Here is a 25,646-nt window from a genome sequence, read left to right on the forward strand (position 1 = left end):
CCCCCCCCCCGCCTTTCTCCCTCGCTCGGATACTTAGCCACGTGTCCGGGTGTGAGTTCCTCTGTTCCTCCGACTGCCTGTCTGCTCCGTCCGCTTCCAAAAGAGGGAGGAAATTTCCACCCCGGCGCTCTTAAGCCCTTTCCCCCAGGCCCGCCCTCTTCCCCACGTCAGGCAAAGATGCAAGAGGACTGGCTCTCCTTTCGCGCCCGCAGACAAAATGCGCCCCTCCCCTCAATTCTTTGAATGTGGGGAGGGGCGGTCTTCTTCATGTCATCTTTTGCATTTATCCTGTCGACAGAATCTGACCTCTTTTGTTGCAGATGTATTATCTGTTTTTTTTTTAAAAAAAAAAAAACTACCTAAGGACCACCCTTATTACCCCTTACCTTTTAACTTATATCTAAATGATATTGAAAGTAATTTGTCCAATTAATCCTTCCACTCCTCACATCTATCGGGTAAACCCATTTCAAATCTGTTTTATGCAGACCATGCAGTGTTATTATCTCAATCTTGTATAGGACTAAGACGATTACTAAATGGCTGACACTGCTTAGCTTCTGAGATCTGACGAGATCAGGCTAGCCTGGGCCATCCAACAGTTTATACCTCATTAAAAGCCCTGGCAAAAAAAAAAAGGTCTCATGAAAAGACACAAGCCTTTAGTGATGGCAGGCAGGCTACTTGAATTAGGGGGAAACAGCCAGTAGGAAGCATCCTGTAGACAATAGTTGGCACACAGAGACATATGTGAGGATGTGATAGTATTTTAAATATGTGGGTTTTAGTCCCTGAAAAAGTCATAACCAGTACCTAGATCTACTTCCTTCAAAGTTCTAGAGAGACAACCTTCACTCAGTGAAGAAGTAAGAGTTTTACTCAGTGGTTCAAATACCTTTTTCTGGCATGATTTTAAAAGCTAAGCCAGGCATAGCACCTTGACTAACTAACTGACAACAAAACATTATACTAAACCTTTACACTAGGTTAAACATTACCGAACTTAGGCAACTACAAACGTAGAACTAGTTGGAGACAAAATTTGAATGCCAAAACCTCCCTATATTATGAACACTCAAAAGAGTTTTACCCAACTAAAATTTAAGAAGTGAAAACAGGTAACAGTATGTTCAAAGACACAACTATGAAAATGGAAACAAAATAGAAAACTCATTAGGTAAACAAGTCACGACAAACTGTTCACATAGCACTAACTATAGGGAATACCTGACCATGATTAAATAGCAAAAGAAAAGCTCTCTGAATAGAGCATTATAATGCAGATATCTGAAGGGTGAGGTAATGGACTATTCAATGATAATGTGACTTGTAAATGTTGAAGCCTTACTCTTTCATATCAAATTGTCATTTTATCCTAGTAGAGGAAAAGGGAAATGCAAATTTAGATTCCAGAAATGCAATCTAAATTTATCTTGACTTTCAGATGGTACATGACCTTTATTTACATTAAGCAACCATGATGAAGAAGCTGTTTTATATGCTGCTGTTGTCACAGTGCTACAAGTGCGCTACAGATAATAAGCTACCAGTCCCATGTTCACCACTGTCATGCTCGAGCATTTCAGGGACATTCTTGTTCTCACTGCACTGGGCATTTCTTGCAAAGCTGAAGCAAAGGAGACAATCACACCTTTCTCAGCACCAACCAAATGTTAATTTATGATTCAAATATTCAGAAAGCATACATGATACAGAATCCCTGGCCTGTGCCACTTTAATTTGGGGGAGGGGCATTATGTTTGGGAAGGAAGGAAGGAAGGGTAGGGGAGGAAGGAAGGAAGGAAGGAAGGAAGGAAGGAAGGAAGGAAGGAAGGAAGGAAGGAAGGAAAACATTTATGTGCATGAAAATACCAGGGAGAAGGCAAAGCTGGAATCCTGTTCCCATTCTACTTCTCATATGTAAAAGTATTTTTATTTGTGACATGGAGAAACATTCAAACACAGTTGTGCCCCCCCACATTCTGCAGAAGGAGTGAACCATGTGCATTTGGTGCTTTCATTAATCTTACCTAGCTTTGATGTGTGTTTGATATTCTGGATGGGTTTCAATTTTCAAAATATCATCAACCTAACCTCCCTCACAGATAGGGTTGCCAGGTCCTTCTTCACCACCGGCGGGAGATTTTTGGGGCGGAGCCTGAGGAGGGCGGGGTTTGGGGAGGGGATGGACTTCAATGCCATAGAGTTCAATTGCCAAAGTGGCCGTTTTTCTCCAGGTGATCTGATCTCTATCGGCTGGAGATCAGTTGAATTAGCAAATCTCCTGCTACTACCTGGCAGTTGGCAACCCTACTCACAGAGTTGTTTCTCTTCCTTCCTTGTGCTGCTTTTTTAGACCTTGCAGCAGGGCCTTCCCGCCCTCCGTTTTTAGATGATTTACAGCCTCTGATCAGTTTTTTCTGGTGGTGGTGGTGTTATGGCAGACAGGATACATGGCACTGTTTACCTTGCGCCTTCTTTGCCCATCAATCACTTCATTTTTTCTGCTGCCTCCAACATTTTAGACACATTTTAGGAGAAGGAGGTGTATGTTTACTGCATGATTTCATCAAACATTATACACCACACCTGTATAAGAACAATGGTATGCATCTCTCTCCTGAGTGACAGATTTAAGCGATCTGCAAGACATTATAGTCAGCAGGTGGAGCTAGGCATATAAAGCAAGGCTAATGCCCTTTGAATAATAGAGTCCTAGAAAAATAGAGTTGGAAGGGATCTCCAGGGTCATCTAGTCCAACCCCTGCACAATGCAGGAAATTTGCAACTACCTCTCCCCCAGTGACCCCTGTTCTATGCCCAGAAAATGGCAAAAAGCCCTACATGATCCCTGGCCAATCTGGCCTGGAGCAAAATTTCTCCCTGACCCCAGAATGGCGATCAGCATTACCCCAGGCATGTAAGAAAGAGCCTTGAGAGCCAAACACTGATGCTACCCTTCCTGCCCTCCCTCCCTCCCATGATTTGCCTAAGTTCACAAAATCAGATTGCTGTCTGATGGCCATCTAGGCTCTGCTTGTTCCACTGCTCTTGTGTGGCAGGGATTGGGCCAGCTGATCACGATAGGTAGGAATGATCAGCAAGCACCCTGAGACATCCGAAGTGGTAGAGGGAGTGTCCGGAATAGCACATTACTGGCTGTGTGGTGGGGTGAGGCTGGGAAGGAGTGGCCCTTGCTGCTGAGCAACATCTTTCTGAACTTGGTGGTGGCTGTGAGGAGCATCAGGTGCTGCAGGAGAAACCCTGTTGTCTCAAATCTTCTTTGAATGGGTGCCTGGGGCAAGTAGTTGTCTCATTAGATGACAAAGGTGTGAAAGTATCCCTGAAAGAAGTTTAGGAGACTGCAGAAAAGCTACATGAATCAGTTGCGTCTGTCTTGCTACAAATGATGTTGGGCAGATATCTCAACCAGTTTGGGAGGGATGGTACTGAAAAACTAACAGATGTGATATCACAGTCATGTGAAAGAAAGAGCATGTGACTTGTACCTATCTACAGTAAACATAATTGTCTCCATGGCCGATTGACCACCTCACTGTCCTTTTGTGTCAGTGTACATCCAAAAAGGCAGTACGTCTTTGGTATGCATGTACACTAGCAGCAGGTCCTTCCTAAAAAGCAGCAAAAATAAGTAGATCCCCTATAGGAGCAACAGGACCCAGCAGGAGGGGATCCCATGGGTTTGAACCACTGGCTTAAATAAATTTAAAGGGGGATTAGAGAAGATAGAATGGGTCTATTGATGCTTTAGCCATGTCAGATAAATAGACAAAAACAGTTGTAAGGGGACAAAAACAAAAAGGGCTGACACCTCCCAAGGCACCTGGCAGATAGTTGTTGGAAACAGAAGAGTAGACTGGACAGGCTCCACAAGGGTCTCTTCTTAAGTTTTTAATATAATAACATATCATTGACAAATATAAATCATTTAGGGATAGTTGTTACATTGGACTAAATATTGTTTTTATGCCATCAAGATGTGATGGAAATTCTGGCCTTTTCTGCATGCATCACTTACCACAGATTTTCCACAATCTGTGGGGCTTGAAATTGCATTCCACAAAGTAGCTCCGCATGCTTCCATTTGCAATGTTGTTTTCCTGTTCACTTCTAAATGAGTTTTATCATGTCTGCGCCAGTTTTCTGGTGGAGAGCATCACATCATTTGTGACGTTGTAGATGTAGAAACATTTCCAAACCCATAGAGAGGAAAACACTTGCGGAATTTAAGGAAGAAAAAAAACTCATGAAGAATTTGACAGCATGCAACAATTTATACCACTTGTGCAGAAAAGACCTCTCTCTGGTTTAAACAATTCTGGTGATTTTAGAAAATAATTTGCTAGGCTAAGTGATTGCCATATATATTTAAACTGTCCCACCATCACTGTTATTGGTTGTGGCATTTGAGGCACTGTAATAACCAGCAATCTTTTAATTTTAATATGAACTATTTTGAACATTGTTAGTTTCCAAAGTAATCTCGCTTCCTATCAAGCTAGCAGCAAGGAAGTCTAATAAAAAGGAAATATTCTCTCCAGGGTAAAACAGAGAATATCAGATTTTTGTACCTTGATAGGTCAGGTCAACACAGCACAGAATATACTTTCAAGAACTCTTTGGGGAATAATTTTTCCCCAGTTATGAATAATGTAATGATTTAACCTTGAATTGAATGGCATTCCATATTAAACATGCACCTATTCAAAAGCAAGAAAGAGGAATGCAGCTTCTCCGAGTCAATATCACTAATCTGTTCATCATAGCAATCTGGCAAGTAAACGGTATTTTGTGACTGTTACTGTAATAAATCTAGTGTATAAAGGTAATCCACATTTAGTTGTTTAAAAGATTTCCTCTGTTTGCCATTCAAAACCACATTTTGCTTCCATGCTCTGCTTGCTTTAATACTTTTATGACTGGCTAATATGAAAATACAAACTTAGATTTAATTAGACAAAAAACCCAGTCAGTGAAACTCTATTCAAGTATAACAGGGAAAACAGCTTAGTTGGAATCCAGGTATTACTACAACAAGAGTTCTTCAGCAATCTCACACTTAAATTTTAATCCTGGATATAAGGCTTGACTGTAAATACAGTGAGGCATATGCAAGAACCAAATGGTAGCCTTATTTGGGATTAACCATGGAGATGATACAGTATTTACAGCCGTATGGTTATAGGTGTTGTTGTTTTAAGCTAAACAGCCCCAGAGCCAAGCTACATTCACTCAAGTTAAAATCTTTCTTAGGAGCCATGCCAAGAACCATTTAGAAATACTGGCAAGGAAAAAAAAGCAGTCTTGCCAATTTGTAGAGGTTCAGCTAGTGGAAACCATACAATTTTGAAATGTATGGCTCATGGAAACTTGTGATTTGCATTTTAAAATGTCATTGGCACAGTGCTCTAGTATGGGCGGTAATATGCAGCAGCACCAATGTTTTGTTAAGTCCTTGCTTCTGCTAAAATTCTAGTGCATCAAAGGTGATAATGTGACACAAATCCAAGTTTCCCTTTCTATCTGCTGATTACCTTTAGTCAAATAAATCAACTACTGGTCTGGAACCCACAGACCTGTTCCACTACAAGGCACCTGACACAAGAGGGTATCTTATGGCAGAGATAGGTGCCACCTTAAGCAGAATAAATCCTGGAAATAGGGTTGCCAGGTCCCTCTTTGCCACCAGCGGGAGGTATTTGGGGCAGAGCCTGAGGAGGGAAGGGTTTGGGGAGGGGAGGGACTTCAATGCCATAGAGTCCAATGGCTAAAGCGGCCATTTTCTCCAGGTGAACTCATCTCTTATCAGCTGGAAATCAGTTGTAATAGCAGGAGATCTCCAGCTATTACCTCTGGGAACCGGTCTGACTTTCCTAATAATGGAACTAACGAAAATTGGATTATACTAGAGGTGGTTCCTAGATTATACTAGAGGAGGTTATAAATTGAGAGGAGACTTTGTACAGTCATGTATTGAATTGAAGAAGGACTGAGGAAGAATCAGAAACGTCTCCCCTTCTTTTCTTGACATTTGGAACCTGCTTTTTCTCTTGTACCTGGCTGAAGGACATCTGAAAATAAGAAGATTTACTACTACATATACTCTTACAGGCTTTTGTACCAATATTGGACTTATTGCAAGCCCACTTGCAATACTGTGTTATTTACTTGGCTATTTATAGCTATTAGGACAGATATATAGTTGCACTGTCATTGGTCCTATTTTTCATGTTATGTAGCTTGTATAATATTCTATTTTGCACTTTGTGATATATTTTTGCTCCTGTGTTTGCTTCCTTACTACCTGGAGGGTGGCAACCCTACCTGGAGATCTAGCTCAGTGTATTGTAAGTAGGCCAGTGTGAAGCTTTGCTTCCCCAGAGACATATTGTAGAAATGTTGAGAGCTAACATTTGATTATTATATAGGAAGTATATCTATTCAGAGATGTAACTGTCTAGTACTTTCTTCACAGCAAGAGAAATGTTCTTGCAATACTATACTGTAGGTACAGTCAATAGAAGAAGAAGGGTTGGTTTTTATATGCCAACTTTCTTTACCTTTTTAAGGAGAATCAAACCAGCTTACAATCTCTTTCCTTTCCTCTTCCCACAACAGAAGTACAAGAAACAGTGAAATGACTACAAGAAGCAGTGAAATGAAGTTTCTTCCTTATGTTCAGGCTACTTCTCTGTGATTTGGGGTTGAATTGAAAAGTGGGCTCCATTCCAGTGACAAACCTTCTGTAAATTGCCAGAAGTCTGCTTGCTGAAAACTTAGAACATCATTATGAACAGAATGTAAATCCTTTTTTAAATATGTAGCAAGACTATTTTGTACTTTCCCTTGACAACAAATATAAAACCTTAGAATATTGTCGAAGGCTTTCACGGTCAGAGTTCATTGGTTCTTGTAGGTTATCCGGGCTGTGTAACCGTGGTCTTGGAATTTTCTTTCCTGACGTTTCGCCAGCAGCTGTGGCAGGCATCTTCAGAGGAGTAACACTGAAGGACAGTGTCTTTCAGTGTCAAGTGTGTAGGAAGAGTAATATATAGTCAGAAAGGGGTTGGGTTTGAGCTGAGTATTGTCCTGCAAAAGTATTGTCCTGTAAGTATCAAGATAATGTGCTAATGAGGGTATGGTATGTTAATATGGAACCATTGTATCCTGAAGTGATCTGTTAATGTGTGTAATCCAAAACTAATCTGTATGGCTATTGTTGAATGTTGTCTTTGTCTGGAGGTTTTTCAGGGCTTGGCTTCCTGCCCTGAAAAACCTCCAGACAAAGACAACATTCAACAATAGCCATACAGATTAGTTTTGGATTACACACATTAACAGATCACTTCAGGATACAATGGTTCCATATTAACATACCATACCCTCATTAGCACATTATCTTGATACTTACAGGACAATACTTTTGCAGGACAATACTCAGCTCAAACCCAACCCCTTTCTGACTATATATTACTCTTTCTACACCCTTGACACTGAGAGACACTGTCCTTCAGTGTTACTACTCTGAAGATGCCTGCCACAGTTGCTGGCGAAACGTCAGGAAAGAAAATTCCAAGACCACGGTTACACAGCCCGGATAACCTACAAGAACCAATAAAACCTTAGACATTTCTGGTTAACATTTCTGAAAAGTGGCAGGGAACAATAATGTGAATGAGATGAATGAAGCAAGTCTACTGAGAAACATGTCTACAATCCATTGATCTGTTTTAAAGACATTTATTGATGGAACAAGGGGTGACCCAGGTTAATGAAACACCTCAGCTAGATGAGACTAGCTGAGATGCCCTTGCAAGGTCTCAAAATTGCTGCTTTTGAAATGAGTTGAAGGAAAAGGCAGTTTGCTGAATGTTTTCACACCTTGCAGCCTGAATATATATGTGCATATAAATGTTTGTAATAAACTCATAGTAGGTATTCTTTTTTCTAAACAAAATGGACCTTTCTGAAGGATAATTTCATGGAGATGCAATGGGGACAGTTTCTGCCTGCTGCTTCCCTACTTTATATCATCCTGAAATCTCTGCTTTTCCCTCCACTCCGCTCTATTTTGAACTCAGCAAGAGGGAAAGCAGTTGGATTGGGCAGAGAAGCAACAGGCAGCAAAAGAGTTAAGAACCCCCTGTTGCTCCTGTGTACCAGATTTCTTATCCAAAATCTAGAAGGAGAAACTGAGTGTATTTGCAGTTATGCATAATTATGCCTTTGGAGTGAAGAATGTGTATTCCTCACTCCTAGCATAATCCTAATAGCCATCGCTACATCTTCCCTACCACAAGATGACTGCTAGCTTAGTTGTGATTGCTTACATTCATAGAAGATAATCATTGATGGAGCTATTTTATATGCTAGCCAAATAGAGCTTCCATGTTAAGAGACAATGAACCTTTCAGCAGCTTGCAACAAGAGAAGATGATTTTGACCACTTTTTAGCCACTATGGAGAACAGATGCTGGACTAGATGGATTGTTGGTCTAGAAAGACAATTATTTGGAAGAAGAAGAGTTGGTTTTTATACCCTGCTTTTCTCTAAGGAGTCTCAAAGTGGCTTACAATCACTTTCCCCTCCCCCACAACAGGTAGCTTGTGAGGTAGGTGAGGCTGAAAGAGAGAATTGTGACTAGCCCAAGGACGCACAGCAGGCTGCATGTGGAGGAATGGGGAAATAAACCCAGTTCACCAGCTTAAGAGTCCGCTGCTCTTAACCACTGCACTATGCTGGCTCTCCAAGAAGATTATTTAAAATATGATACATGCATAATCATTCAGAGTTTAACTCCATTATCAATCACTTATTTAGGTGATAGTGATGTCTTAAAAGTTCTCAAACTTTTAAAAATCCTTTAAACATGAGACTGTGAAGGTGTCTGAAGTTGCTGCTCTGCCTGTTAGACTGGGTCAGTTTTTGTTCATTTCTCCTAAGGATGCTTGGAGATGTGTGATCAACCTCCATGCCCACTCGACCCTTGCTTGTTACAGCTGGTTAAGCCTAGCCAGGAAAGACTGGGCCTGTGAATGACAGCAGTTATGAATACTTTGCTTTCGAGTTTCTAATTTCACCTGTTTAACAAATACTTTGACTGCCGTAAGAAAAATGCTCAGATGTCAGGACACTGAACAAGAAGCAGAGTTCCCAAAAGCTACTATAAAAATCACCATCATATAACCTAACATTTTAATGGAATCAATGTTACAAACTATTGCATTTTGAAGGAAACAATTAGAAATGAGAAGTACAATTAGGAAGAGGAGGAGGAGGAGGAGGAAGAAGAGGAAGAGGAGGAAGAAGGGGAAGCGGAAGCAGAAGAAGTGGTTTTTATATGCCAGGAAGAATCAAACCGGCTTAGAATCAACTTCCCTTCTCCTCCCCACAACAGACACCCTGTGAGGTAGGTGGGGCTGAGAGAGCTCTAAGAGAGCTGTGCTTAGCCCAAGGTCACCCAGCTGGCTTAATGTGGAGGAGTGGGGAATCAAACCTGGTTTTCCAGATTAGAGTCCACCACTCCAAACCACCACTCTTAAACACTATACCACGCTGTCTCTACACAAATTTGTTCAGGTTCAATTTTTTTTCTAGTTTCTGATCACATCTTGAAAACCTGGGGTTGCCCAGGTCTGTGCACACTGATGTTGGAAGATGGTTGTACCATGCACAGTTGTGTGTGATATCCACTCATTATATGCTTAGTGTGGGGAAAAACGGTATAACACCAGGGTTTCTGTACAGTAGGAGCCCCGTGGCGCAGAGTGTTAAGCTGCAGTATGGCAGTCCAAGCTCTGCTAATGACCTGAGTTCGATCCCAAAGGATGTTGGTTTCAGGTAGCCGGCTCAAGGTTGACTCAGCCTTCCATCCTTCCATGGTCGGTCAAATGAGTACCCAGCTTGCTGGGGGTAAAGGGGAGATGACTGGGGAAGGCACTGGCAAACCACCCCACAAACAAAGTCTGCCTTGGAAACGTCAGGATGTGATGTCACCCCATGGGTCAAGAATGACCCAGTGCTTGCACAGGGGACCTTTACTTACTTACTTCTGTACAGTATCTGGAATCTTTAAGAAAAGTGATAGCATTAAAAGAAGGATTATAGTTCATGCCCACAGAGTGTGCTAAAAATAATGATACTGGGATATCAGAAAGCTTATGAAAACATAAATATTTACTCCAGTGATAATCTAAACCCTAAGGCGTAGATGCTATTTGAAAGAACCACAACCTAATATCATTTAGACTGCAAACACATGCTGCACAAGATACAGAAAGGGTTGCCAAGGCTGGCAACTTACAGGAGGGTTGGAGGTAGGGACATGGTGGGGAAGTAGTAAAAGGGTACACTATGACTACTAATGAGCTAATTTGCATATTCATGAATATTCATGAGGTATGACCACGCCCCCTCCACCTCACAGGAAGTGATGTTAGATGGCCACACCCACCACCGGAAGTGGGTACACGTTGAATACTAACGAGGTAGGGACGTGGTGGGGGAACGGCATAGCCTGGATCTCTTCAGAGGGGTGAAACTTGCTTCAGAGGGGGTAAAAACACAGATTTTCCAGTGATTCCTAGACCCACCACCATCACTTTCAGGTTTTCCCTGTAAGTGACATCATCACACTCATGATGTTGGTATGTTGTTATGCTGTTGTTGTTTTTTAATTTTCCCACTGCAGCCACTTGGAGTGGGGAAACCCCAGCCCTAACAAGGCTGGGCTTAGCAGCCCTAGACACAGACCAGAGGCCTTAACATCATGGACTGATATGTTTTTAATTCAACCTATTGAAGTATTCTGGAAAACCTGAAAGCTTACATACCATTTTGAGATATTTTTGTTGGTCCTAATAAAAGCTAGTGCATGACTTTTGTTCGGAAAGAAATTACATTAAAAACAACAACACTTCAAACCCTCCACCCCCACCAAAAAGTAACTATTATTTATCAATTACATCCTTCACTACAGTGATAGTTTAAATTTCTACCCGTCTGTACCGTAGCTTTATAACTTTTCACATATTTAATAAATAGGCTGAGAATTACACATAGTTCATAACTGATAGTTTTAACAGTCACTGTGGGCACTAAATTACACAGACCAGCTTTCAGCCAGTGTGAAACAAATCATCAGAGGTTAATAATACTGATCATGAGGAATGCTTCTGAGCTTCTCCTTTCTGCCCTCTACATAATAGGATGTTCTCATATGAAAATGGACAGCTGTTTTTATGTGGTAGAATAGCCATAAAATGCAGAAAAGTATTTCAAGGATATTAGAGGGTTGCAAATATAGGGTTTTATAAAGACTATTCCATTAAATATAAAGATCAAATACTTTGGGTGGGGAAAATGATAGAATTTAATATTGAAGATGTCAGTTATGAAGACCACATGGCTATTGTGAGAAATAACATTTAACCTTTCTCTTGTGGCTGATGGAGGCCAATGCGGTATTTTATTATCAACATTGGCAGGTGATTTATTACCACTGTTTCTACTCCAGTAGAACCACATTAGGCTGCTCTTGATGTATCATTTGTTATCTTCAGACTCCCAACACACATTCTGCATGCCTAATCTCCCTCCCCTCCCCGCTTTTTACAGAAAACAGTAAATATTTAAGTCATGATTTCAGATTCATCAAAAAGTTAGAGTATAAGAATACAGTAACTAAATGGATTAATCAAGACAATGCCTGACGTTAGCAAAAAAAGTTCTGGCCTAGCACACAATGATGTAATGAATCTAAAAACATCAGCTCTGCATACTGGTACATTTAGCATAGATTCAGGAATGGCAGAGAATAAATCACCAACTCGCTTCAGAGGAGAAGGAGCCTTAAGGAATAAATCAGCTATCGGGTCATCTATCTGTACAGTAGATCCTGGATTAATAGCTAATGACTTTAACACAAGACAAATAATCTAAAATAACATTTCAGATAACTCCAATAAATGAGACCTCAATTAGTCAAGATACTAGATTGTGGAATTAGAAAATACAAAACAGCAACCATCTATCCCCCCAAAATTGCAGATATCCCTTCAACTCTCTGGCAGTGTTTCCTAAGTGGTATGTAATAGCCTCATTATAGCTGATGGTTTTCCTTAGAAGCTTTTACTGTTTCTCAGGTTGCATATTGAACTCCGGAATAGGTAACAGGAAATAAGAGTGCCACACCCTAACAACTGCTAGAGTAGTCTCGCTTGCACGGAGAGTCACATTCACAATAACCATCAACCAAAAGAGCCATATGGCTACTTTAGGCCCCGGGCACCACCTATGGTTGCCAACCTCCAGGTACTAGCTGGAGATCTCCTGCTATTACAACTGATCTCCAGCCAATAGAGATCACTTCACCTGGAGAAAATGGCCGCTTTGGCAATTGGACTCTATGGCATTGAAGTCCCTCCCCTTCCCAAACCCTGCCCTCCTTAGGCTCCACCCCAAAAACCTCCCACCGGTGGTGAAGAGGGACCTGGCAACCGTAGCACCACCCCACCAAATGCCGACATACAATAATATAAGCTATAACTTAACAATATTAAATGTATTAAACCTTTGCAATTACCAGAATACTTCTGAGCATGTGGGATTGTCTCTCCCCAACACTGTTGAACCATAGCCAACCCTTGTGTATCTGGAAGGAAAGGGTTTCCCTCTACCTTCTTGTTCTCTTGTCACCATGAGGCACAGTAACTCAGGTGAGAGAGTGAGACTGCTAAGGCTTCTGGCAGAGAGCAAATTGGTCTCAGAAAATGGGCATTCCCTCAATGATCCCTGCCTTCTGACTTGGATTCTATGTCAGCAGTGGCAAGATCAGATGGTACCAGGGTGCCAGCTTGTCCAATTATGTAGGATACTTTTCAGTCTGTTCCCTTTTGTTGTTGTCTTTTGCCAGTGGGAGAGGACTTTTTTATTTTGTTGGGCTTTCCCGGAAAGACTCCTCCATCCTAACCATTTTTTAATGTACCATGGAGTAAGTACATAAATTAATGGTCTGACTCGAACTGCTGATGTATTCTGCTGGATGTGTGAGTGTGTGTAAAGTGCCATCAAGTCGCAGCCGACTTATGGCTACCCCTTATGGGGTTTTCAAGACAAGAGACTAACAGAGGTGGTTTGCCAGTGCCTTCCTCTGCACAGCAACCCTGGACTTCCTTGGTGGTCTCCCATCCAAATATTAACCAGGGCTGACCTTGCTTAGCTTCTGAGATCTGACGAGATCAGGCTAGCCTGGCCATCCATTCTGGGCCATTCTGCTGGATAGCATCTCCAAAAACTTCGCATCTTTACTGAAAATAGACTTAAAGCTCTAGGGCTCCCTGACTTGTGCCACTATTGACAAGTAGGATTTGAAGAGTATACACCTTGAAATCTTCATGTATTGTGATTTCATGTTTCTGTATCTTTGTTCTTTGAATGGAAATCACATACTTTCTTAATCAGTTTGCTTTTAATTGACTTTGCTTCACTAATGAATCTATCATGGTTGTCTGAAACTAATGAAAGTTTGTCTTATGCTGTCACACATAGGCAGTCTACATAGATTAAACTTTTGATATTAGGAGAGGATAGATTGGCTCATCTGTGTGTATATGGAATATTAATGGCAGCAATTCACTCTTTTGGGAAACAATTTCTATGTCAGCACCAACGACAGCTGTGATTTTTTTTTCCTAAAGAGGGATCGGGTGAATTTAATTAAAGCAGACTCATGGTATCCATTTATGCCACACAATTCATGAACTACAGGCTAGAGAATTCCATTGGCTTTCTTATTTATTTAGAAAATGTTTATGCAGCCTCTCTAGAGGCCCTTGTCAAGGCAGCTTAAAATTAAAACAATTATTAAAACAAAAAAACAAGCCAATAAAATAAAGCTGAAAAGTCAGTAAAACAAGTCACTAAAAGAACAAACCAGGGCATACAATTAGGGTTGCCAACTCTACTTGGGAAATTCCTAAGGATTTGGGGGCAATGCTTGGGGAGTCAGAGTTTGAAGAGAAGAGAGAGTTCAGTGGGGATGTGATGCCATACAGTCAGTCCTCTGAAGTTGCCATTTCCTCCAGAGAAACTGATCTTTGTAGACTGAAGATCAGTTTTAAGTCCAAAAGAACTCCTGGTCTCACATGGAGATTGACAGCCCTACATAAAGCACACATTGAGCAGCCTAAAATGATGCTGGTAAACAATCCTCAGGCTCGAAGCAGACAATAAAACAAATAAAAGAGAGAAAACCACTTAGTTAAAACTTTAAAAATGCATGTAAGGTAGGTGCCAGGTAAACCTCATGGATGTAGTGAAAAGGTAGGGCCGATAGCCTCTAGGTGGCGGCTGGAGATCACCCACTATTACAACTCCAGGCGATAGTTCCCCTGGACAAAATGGCTGCTTTGAGGTTAAAGGCTAAATTAGAGAAACCTCAGTGCTTTACCATCTGTTCTTTGTGTCAAGAAAAAGAATGTGCTGGTTTATCGAAGTCTAGAAAGCTCGTAAGAATGTGGTTGCCTTGAGAAGATTAGCAACCAGTTGGAAATGGTTTGGGGGGTGGGGGCAAACTGCACACAAACAACAAGTGCTTATTGTTTGAGCTAAAATCATTTGGAAGATGTTCTCACTCCTAATAAGGGTAAAAGAAGGTGGACTTGGTAAAACATGTGATCCTCTTTATCAACGTTGTATAAAAGACCAAGGAGTGTGTGTCTACATTGGAAATTTGCTGCTTAAAGCCCTTAATTCACCTTTATTTGAATAAAGCAATCATTTTTATAAATCTTTTTTCTCTATCTCTGGGAGTCCAACTGGTGGCATAAAGAACTGGGTATAATTCATGCCAGGCATAAGAACCTATTCTGGTAACATGCCGGAGGTACATGTAAAGGTACAGGGCACATGCAAAAATAAGCAGAGAACTTAACAGTCATGTTTTTGAAAATATGTTCTAAAACTGGGCTTTTTATGGAAAAGCTTTAGAGGATCATCAGATTCTGTTTGTGGCACAGCATCTTTGCACACATATGCACACTCAAATCTGTGGGCAAATTCTACTTTCCTCTAAGAGGCAATCTAGCTTTCTGTCTCAAAAAACAAATACTTTTATCCAGCCCTATTTAATAGGCTAATGAGTCCAGGATGACTTACCACGAAATAACTTGCAAGATGGTATCAGAGAACACATTCAACAAACTATCTTTTTTTTTAAAGAAAGCCTACTTAAAACAAAATAAAATTAAAAGTGATCTGAAAAGAAGTGTTTGTTGCTCCTCTTCAGAAGTTCAAAAATATAATTAAGGGTACTGGAACTTGGTAGTTCTCTATTGTCTCAGGAAGTGCCTCTCTGTGATTCAACTGAGAACTCTATCATGGAGGATTCATTAAGGCTCTGTACTCAAGCTTGTAGTAACATGCTGATGATTTTCTAGTGGTTCTTAACATTCCTGATTGCAGTTGGTAGCATAGTATGTGTTGAAGACCAGGGTGATAGAATTACATAGAAATTAATGTGAAAATTAGAAGGAAGCAGGCTGGGTTTGATGGCTCACGTTCACTGTAGTGCTTTGAAACAATTGTGCCCTCTATCTGTCCCCATGCTTTTAAATTCCTGATGACATGTAAAACTTCAATACATAGAAATACTGTTTCCCTGTTGATTTTCTGCCTCCTAGTTTTTAAAATATACACGAGCTACAAGGTAAACCGCCATACAATTGTGTAAGAAACATTCTTATAATGTATGTCAAACAATATTATGAAAAAAACGGTTGTACAAAATTACAGGAGAATGCAAACGCACGGAAAATTTACTCCAATGATAGATTATACTCTTACAGTCCTGTCTTGTCCAGTGGAACAAAATATCCCATAATTTGTTTCAACTATATTGTAAGAAAACTTGTTCCAAACAGTAGACTCGCAGATCCACGCAGCTGTAGACACAGTACTTGCAATCCTGTATAAATCCTCTGCATTGGTTCTAATGGAGCTTAGGTATAGAGGAGGCACACTAATCTCTTGATGTGTTTAGTACCCACCTTCCTATTTTCTAGCAAGGAGGTAGTTTGCTTTTTGCTGTTCCTGTAAAGTGCTGTTCCTGTAAAGGGTGGATCCACGAGACTTTATTTTGATGAAAGTGGAGGAAAGGTCCCTTTTGACTACCTAGTAAAATCATGCTAGAGATCATGGGTCTTGCTTGGAAAGAAGTCAGGTGAGATTGGTGCTGAGGTATGGAGGGGAGCTGGGCAAGCTTGAGGGGAAATACTGGTTGGATCCGCCCCAATCTCTGTTTTGTCTCACTGGCAAGTCATCACTAAATAAGGAACAAAATGATACTTATAAGCCTACTAGTTGAATTATAGGGTTGCCAACCTCCAGTTACTAGCTGGAGATCGCTATTACAACTGATCTCCAGCTGACAGAGATCAGTTCACCAGGAGAAAATTGCCACTTTGGCAATTGAACTCTATGGCATTGAAGTCCCTCCCCAAACCCCACCCTCCTCAGGCTCCACCCCAAAAATCTCCAGGTATTTCCCAACCTGGAGCTGGCAACCCTATGGGTTAGACTGAAAAGAAGCAGCAAAGAAAATGAACTTCCCACTTATTTTTATAATTCTTATTCCCGAATGAAGTAAATCAAATGTATACACTGAGCGCCAGCTGTTACACAATTTTTTTCTGTATGCCCTTTTCCTTCCTGTCAACAGCCCAACTCCCCCCCCCCCCCAGAGTTCCAACAGCCAGTAAATGCTCCTCCAGTGACTATCAGGACTTTTGTACAGACAGCCTGATTATCCCATCTCACAATAACTAAACAGAGCTTCTCTATCTGCCTATATTATTTAATCTTCCCATTAAGTCTTGTGTATTTCCTCTCTGGAACGGTGCATATGGATCTTCTAATCAGAACCAGAATGAGGATTATGAAGAACTCTTTATGTTGCTGTAGCTTTGGCTTATGGCTAAGGTTTCCATTTTGCAAATAAGCCTCACAGTTTGAGGCTGGAGTTTGAGTATTGTAATCAAGAGGGGAGGAGATATGAAAAAAATGGCAAACCAATCTTACAGTGTCTGTGTGCTGTGTCATATATTTCATAGAAAAGAAAATGTAGATTTTTTTCATTTATTTTTTTAGAATCTTGGGTTCTTAGGACAGTTTGATTTTAGTTTGAATTTTATAGTGTTACTGCTGATATGGCAATTAATTTATTTAGATGAATTCTAGTATTTTCACTCACACACACACACACACTATTCAGTCAAGATGAAACTACGATTTAATTAAATGAAGGCTGCTTTCACACAGGGATTTTTCCCCATATGGACAGTGGGATAGAATCATAGAATCATAGAGTTGGAAGGGACCATAAAGGCCATCTACTCCAACCCCCTGCTCAATCCAGGATAAGTCTAGAGCATCCTTGACAAGTGTTTGTCCAGCCTCTGCTTAAAGACTGCCAGTGAATGCCCCACTGTTTTAGGGTGTATCAGTAGGTTTGCCAACCTCCAGGTACTAGGTGGAGATCTCCTGCTGTTACAACTGATCTCCAGCCAATAGAGATCAGTTCACCTGGAGAAATTGGTCGCTTTGGCAATTGGACTCTATGACATTGGAGTCCCTCCCCTCCCCAAACCCAGCCCTCCTCAGGTTCCACCCCAAAAACCTCCCACCGGTGGCAAAGAGGGACCTGGCAACCCTATGTATCTGCATGATACCGAGAAAAATAAAAACTTCATTTTCTCCTGCATTCAGGGGCTTGTGAGGTGGTAGTAGGTAGATCCGCCATATGGATACTCAGCCTGCAGCCAATAGGGAGGATACTGAGCCCCACCTTCAGAATACAGGAGCTAAACTCCGCATTTTCTCCCTCCCCCTTTTCAACCATTTAAAGGGCTTCTTTGCTTTCCAAGCTGAGCAGCATAGTTGGGAAGGCAGATGGGGGTTGCAGTATGATTGTTGGCATTTCTATGCCATTTCACCAGAAAGAAGCAGGGAGAGGTGGAGGTAAAGATGACAATGGTAAGTGGCACCAGATCAAGGCATGTGGATTCCTACCTGCCTTCAGCCAACTACTGCTGTTCCTCTAGTAAGGGTAACTTTCTCCAACCCCATGTAGAAGTTACCTGACTATTGTTAAGATAATCCTCTGAATGTGGATACTCTGTTAAATATGGTTAGTTGTGGTACATCAAACCAGAATCTGAAATCATGGCTTGAAGTTGATTTACTAACCACAACTAGTCTTAACTTCAGTTTTGCAGACATCCTGGCTTAATCCTGGCTTGTTCCCCAGCACCACGCTTATCACAGACTGGGATACCACATCTGGGTCATTCCTTGGGAGGAAGGGAAAGAGCAAAGGCAATGAAACCAGCATTTACTAAGGCAAACCAGGGTTTGAATGATTATCTGCAAACTAAATCTTGGTTTCACCAACCACAGTTTTACAGTTATGATTGAACTGAGTCAAGCTATTATTTCTGGTTAGTCTTCCAGGAACCCAGGTTCCCCATATGCTACCCTTTGTTTACTAGCTCATTGTGTTTATTCGGAATTTGCTTGGTTTAAATTTACTCTTCATACTATATGTAATGAAATACTTTTTTCAGAAGTTATAAGTACTTACAATGAATTGGGGGGGTGGGTTATCAGGCAAATTCAGTTCCCAACCTACATATATTCATGCACCTAACTACTAGAATAATGTTATTGGCTTTAAACAAGAATGTATTGGATAGGTTGAGAAAACTTTATGGTCGGAGATGAAGAGGGTCACAGATCCCTTCTTACATATTTCCTCCTTGGCAATTCTCTAAGGGTGAGCTCTATATATCTAGGGCTCCAAGGCAGCAAATTAAATCTGTGATAAATCCTAGTGGGAAAAACTTTAGGACTGAATTTGCAAAAAAAAAAAAAAAAATGGCTGAAAAAAGATGGACAGATTCTCTCGAGTAAACAGCTGCATGAAATCTCTCTCAGGTAAAATATTGCTATACAATCACAGCTCAGAAGGCTGGATAACTATGAGAAAACACAGACCCTTAAGAAAATAAGTTTTTAATAAAACTGATTAACACGTATATGACAAAGACTTAAACATCCCAGCTGAAAATATTGCTTTTTATGTGATAACAATATACCATCTAATAATATCTCAGCAGGTGACCAAGCTGAGCACTATATTCATCAGCGGAAGAGATTCCCAACCAAGTGATTATCTGCTTTCAATATTTTATCCTGAAATAGACTGCTGTGCATCACGGCAGTAGCTGTCATTACCAGCATTTTGTGTAGACAGCAAACTCTGGAAGCACCGTGAATATTTATTGTCCTTGTATGAGGCCAAAGAACAAAATGAATGTAGAATTAGTGAGAGGTGTACAGTCAGGAATTATTTTGTATAAAACTCTTTTCTTTAATTCCCTTACTTCCTTAACTCTGAATGCTCACAGTGTATTCAGGGGGAAAAACATAATCAGTTTTATGTGACTACAAAAGTCCCATTTGGTAGTCTCCTTTCCCATTTACAGTCTGCTAAAGTGGAAAACACACCATGCACATGAATATTGTTCTGCACCGGATCCTTGGGAAATGCTGAGACATGCCGCATGTGGGCACGCTATTAGAAAAATTGAAGTTTTTAATTCTGCTCTTCCCTGCCACCATGATTTCCCATGACAAAAAGAAATAACTGAAGTCATATTGCAGTTGCTATAAATGATCCCTCTCATCCTTCTGTGCCCTTTATCTGGTCCCCGCACCCCTCCAAAACCCAAACCTCCACTGGGTAGTCAGTCTTGAGTACCTATTTCAGTGACACTACCTAGCTAAGACAATTTTGAAGAGTAATTGGAGAGTGTAATAATGAAAAGGCATGGAGAAATTCAGCGCATATAACTAAAACATTAGAAAAAGGCGATGGAGCAAATGATCCATAGAAGAAATTACTTTTTCACTTGGATCCAAACAATATTCTTCAACACAAACTGCCTTAAAGCAAGTAATACTATTGGCACATTTAACTCAGTATTGTCTATTCCAGCACTCAGAATAGGTGGGATTTCATTGTTGATATCCTACATCTAGTTGAAACCATTTTGTTTTAACAAAGCAAGTCACAGATAATAATTGCCGCATAGCCAGTTGGAAGCATGCTCAGCGCTGGCGAGAAACATCACTGCTTTGGTTCTGCTTCATACTACCAGCATGGGTTATGATTTTTCATTTCCTTTTTATGTCGCAAAGTTCCTTGCAGTTAAGTCCCGGAGGCAGTTTCACATTTTCTACAGCTAGGTCATGAAACACCCACATCTTTTTTCCAAAAATTGTGGTGACCCCCCCCCCTCGGCCCAAATACCCAGCATGATGAAAAGTGCATATGAAATCAGGAATATGCTAATATTGGCTTTGTGTTATTTAAAGAAGAATGGGTGGGATGGAAATCAACCATCTTAAGCTCAAAGGGTTTAGAGCATCCAGGAGGAGGAGATTCTGGAGAAGTTGATTTGGAGATACATCCAAATTGCTCCTCTTCCTGTGATTCCTCACAGCACCTTAGCTTGTCTAACCTTATTCAGGATAAAGCAAAATCCCTCTCAATGTATATTGAATGGAAAACAGAAGCAGACAACTTTAAATTCAGTAAGAACAGCATCATTGGCTTCAGTTGTTACCTGATTCAACAGAAAATTCTCTGTATATATTTTCACGTTTGATTTCCTACTTGCAGTCTCAGTTAAGTAAGAGCCCATGCTGGGAGACTTGGGATGATTGATACTTAGCCCTGTCAGACCCAGGCCCTAAATACAGATCCAAACCCTCATATTGGATTAAGGGTTCATTAGGCTCAAAATGCATTGCTAAAAGGCCTGGCTGAAGTCAGAGGTATGTGTCTAGCTTTGGTGGGAAATAGTAGATAAAGAGGTGCAAAAGGAACATTTGGAGTTTCATGAACACCACTGAAAATCACTGAAAATCACAACAAGCTCAGGTTGACCTTGTAGAAAGTGACCTGGAGTTACTTAGTGACATAGAGTGTGCCAGAACACACCTCTTGGTAGTGCGTTGTCCGCCCCAAGGAGGAAACGCAAGCACAGTGGGAGTTTAATTATACAACAAATTATGCTGAAAGCATGCTTGAATAATAAGGAGTATATGTACCAATTAGTAACTTGATTTCCAAATGTGTACACCAGAAGGAGGAGAGATGCTTTATGGTGTATGTGACTGTGAGTGACAGCGTGCTTCTTTCTTTTACAGCCCCTTGAGCTGGGGGGGGGGGCTTATTTGTGTGATCACAGAAATTCGCTTTTTTTCTCTTTCACCCCCAAGGTATGGTTTATTGGCTCAACAGCACCAGGGCCCCAACCTATTTATGGTAACATGACCGTTAATGGTCATTGTGCATAAGTACAGAAGCTGCCTAAGGTTATTGGAGTAGGGTTTACATGAAATGGAACACTACTGTATCTTCATCATTATCATTTCCCTCCAGCTATATAGTTCTGGGTTACATTCCTTCCCTACAGGCACTTTCTAAGTGCAACACTTTATAAGTTCAACGTCCTTTTTGGTGACAGTGGAAAACTTGCCACACTCCTTCTGAGCTCTGAATAGAAGGGAAGCTGCAGCTGACATTGCAAGAAGTGTCATAATAAGAAAGAGTATCCTGAATCTTGTTGTTTAAACTGTAGGCACTCATAAAATTAAGAGCAGTACAGATTTGCAACTTGAAGAAGAAATCTAGATTCCGGTGGTGCTCTCTTAGGTTTGCCATATGCCCCCAGCAGACACTTTCCACCACTACAGTTGGGTGGTGGGAAAAAATGGGGGGAATGGAGGTCATACATTAGCATCCCAATTCACTGATATCACTTCCAGCCCAATCAGACATGGTTAGAGTGTCAGAACAGGATCTGAGAGACCCGAATTCTAATTCTCACTCTCCCGTGGAAGCTTGCTGGGTAACCTTGAGCTAGTCACACTGTTTCAGTCCAAGCTACCTGACAGACAAAATGAAGGAGAGGAGAATGATAGGTCTATTTAGGTCCTCATTGGGGAGAAAAGAGGGATATAAATTAAGTAAATAATACTAATAAATAAATAATAAACAAATAACCAGAAGTGATGTCAGCATATCACCAGTGATGCTCTAGCAATTAATCAGAACTCTATTCCTAATGCCAGAGTGTCACCAGTGATGTCACTACATCATCAGCAAAGCCCTATTTTGTGAAGTACCGTATATACTCGCGTATAAACCGAGTTTTTCAGCCCAAAAAAAGGGCTGAAAAAGCCGGCCTCGGCTTATACGCGAGTCAATATGGTAGGGGAGGGAGGGAGGAAGGAGGAGGGAGGGGGGAACTTACTGCCGCTGGCGTGCCCGTGCGGTTCCCCCCAGCCAGGAGCACCCTGGGGGGGCCTCCTGCGGGCGCTGCAGGGCCGCGCCGCCATCGCCGCCGGGCACGCCCGGCTCCTCCCGGACGGCACTGGCCTGGGAGGGCTTCCTGCAGCCGCTGCAGGGCCACGCCGCCGCCCTCACCTGGTGCGCGCGGTTCCCCCTGGCCTGGGAGGGCCTCCTGCGGCTGCTGCAGGGCCGCACCGCTGCCCTGCCGGGCGCGCACAGTTCCCCCTGGCCTGGGAGGGCCTCCTGTGGCTGCTGCAGGGCCGCGCCGCTGCCCCTGCCAGGCGCGCGTGGCTCCCCCCGTCCAGGAGCGCCCTGGGGAGGCCTCCTGGGCCACGGGGGGCCCCGCCGCCGCCTATGCTGGGCCTGGAGTGGCCTAGGAGCAGCCTGCGGGGCCTTCTGGGCTCGGGGGGGGGCGTTGCCACCTGCCTGCTCACCAGGTAAGCCTGCTGGGGGGGAGGGGTTATAAGCCGACCTTCAGCTTATACACGGGTGCCTAATTTTTCCTCATTTTTAGGGAGAAATTAGGCACCTCAGCTTATACGCGGGTCGGCTTATACACGGGTATATACGGTAAGTCTCCCAATGATTGCCAGCCATTTTAAGTTATATTTTAAGTCCAGTTAAAACGCTTTCACAGCTAAATACAACAGGCTGGATCCATCCAACTTTCCCACTCAGTCTTACTGAGTTCTCCTCCTTAGTACAGCCACATGGCTTTTGTCTATGTAGGTCCCACGATCACTTGCATAGCCTTTACGGTGATCAAATGAGACCCCTTACTCTCTTTTTCACCAATGTTAAAGCTGCTTGAGTTCAACCTTTAAATTATATTGATTTCTGTGTGCTTAATTTCTTGTGAGTTGCATACATTGATGTCTAGTACATAGTATTCACTTTGGGTTCATTTTCCTCCCTGGGATTCTGAGCATGTATACTTGTGTCTTGGGTTTCAGCCACATTTTACTTTAGTATATAGAAATACTCTTTTCCAAATACCGTATATACCCGTGTATAAGCCGACCCGCGTATAAGCCGAGGTGCCTAATTTCTCCCCAAAAATGGGGAAAAATTAGGCATCCGCGTATAAGCCGAGGGTTGGCTTATAACCCCTCCCCCCCGCAGGCTTACCTTTTCTAGGTGCGCAGGCAGGTGGCGGCACCCCCCCCCCCCGCGCGGTCCAGGAGGCCCCGCAGGCCGCTCCTAGGCTGCTCCAGGCCCGGCGAAGGCTGTGCCGGCAAGCGCTCCTGGCCGGGGGGAGCCGGGTGTGCCCGGCGGTGGTGGAGGCGCGGCCTTCCCTCGGCCACAGGAGGCCCTTCCATGGCGCTCCTGGCCGGGGGGAGCCGGGTGCGCCCGGCGGTGGCGGAGGCGCGGCCTTCCCGCGGCCACAGGAGGCCCCTCCAGGGCGCTCCTGGACGGGGGGAGCTGGGTGCGCCTGGCGGCGATGGCGGCGGCGGTAGTAAGTTCCCCCCTCCCTCCTCCCTCCTCCCTCCTCCCTCCTCTATCGTATTGACCCACGTATAAGCCGAGGCCGGCTTTTTCAGCCCTTTTTTTGGGCTGAAAAACTCTGCTTATATGCGAGTATATACGGTAATATTTAAAAGAACAAGGAGCTTTCAGTAAAATTCAGGCATGGGAAATGTACATGTTATGTTGTCCCTAAGCTAGCAGGGAGAAGTATTGGGCCTTAGGATTTTTGAGTCTAAGAGCTTAGCATGATGCTAAAAGGATTTATCTTTAATATGAAGGTATCCTAGGACTAGCTAATGCCTGTAATTTTGTAAGGGATCTTGTGCATCATGGTATAGGGCTTAAGTCGGTTTCTAGCATGAAGATTTAGGAAATGACTTAATATGGGAAAAGGAGAGGAGATAGCTTATCTTATCCCAGGGTGGTGTTAAAGCAGCTATGTCAGAGTGTCAGCAGCTGCTTTGCATGCATAAATTCTTCAGTTTCACTGTCCAGCATCTCTGGGTAAAAGATCTGAAGTGGAAGCTTTTAGGAAAGATCTTGGGACTCTTGGAAATTCACACCAGTCAGACAACAATGAACAGGATGGACCGATGGTTTTATTCCGTATAAGGCAGTTTCATATGTTCATGTGTATACAAGAAGCACCCTTTGGAAATAAGTGAACTTCAGAGATAGTTTTCCTGATTTGGAATGTTTGGTTTAAAATTTTTGAAATATACAGCATTTACTCTACAGCAAGACTAGATTTTTTCCCACAGCTGTGCCATGAAAGAGGAGATCTTACATTTGCATACAAGTTACAGATGTATCTAATAATTTTTGTTTGTGTGTGCAAAACATTTAAACAGGGTTGTCATACATTCTTGGTTGTGTTCCTTTTGAGTAAATACAATAACGAACTTATATAATTAAAATTCAGTGATAAGTTGTGTGTGTGTGTTTTAATGGAATTATGCAAGTTTCAGATAGATACAAATATAATGATTTGGACACCAGATTTTAAAAAGCTAACTAATTATTTTTTAGAGTTCGGACTTTAATGATTGGATGTTTAAAAGCCTATGGGAAGATTTTCATTGACCAGCTGGGAAGATTGGTAACAGTTCAATCATAGTCACTGAAGCTTGCAGTTTGGGGTGTTCTTGGATCTATCTGTTAATCTAAAATAAAGCTTATTCAGTTCTATTAATTAGGCAAAATCAAATATTGTCTGCTTTTAAACATTACACATTAGCAGAGAACCACAATACACAGCAAAACTGCAGAGCTTCTATTTATCAAGCAATAATAGTTGGAGAACTGAAAGGACTGCCCACTGCTAGTTCTGATGCTCTCCAATAAAAGAAATCCACCAATGATATTTTTAAGGTCTTCCTGTTGGGTCCATTCCCTGGCTGAGAACAGAATGCTATTCATAGCCTGTTTTTATGATCCTATCAGTGTCTTATCTGCTACTAACTGGTGTCAGCCAGAATTTTCACTGTAACTCTCCAAGTAACTACAGCCCCCATCCTTCATGACGTTTGTACATCCAGGTCTCCTGATCCTCAGCATAGATTTCTTGGGTGGTCAGTTGTGATCACTTTTTTTCACCAGTAGAAAAACTGGTAGGATTCAACCCAAAGGTTGTCATGCATTAGAACAGAAAGTCAAACACACACACAATTGGCCTTTGGCAGGAAAGTATAAAGATCACAGGATTTTGCATCATTAATATATCTAGATCTCAACATGGCC

Source organism: Euleptes europaea, chromosome 9 (genome assembly GCF_029931775.1).
Source record: "Euleptes europaea isolate rEulEur1 chromosome 9, rEulEur1.hap1, whole genome shotgun sequence".
NCBI lineage: Eukaryota > Metazoa > Chordata > Lepidosauria > Squamata > Sphaerodactylidae > Euleptes > Euleptes europaea.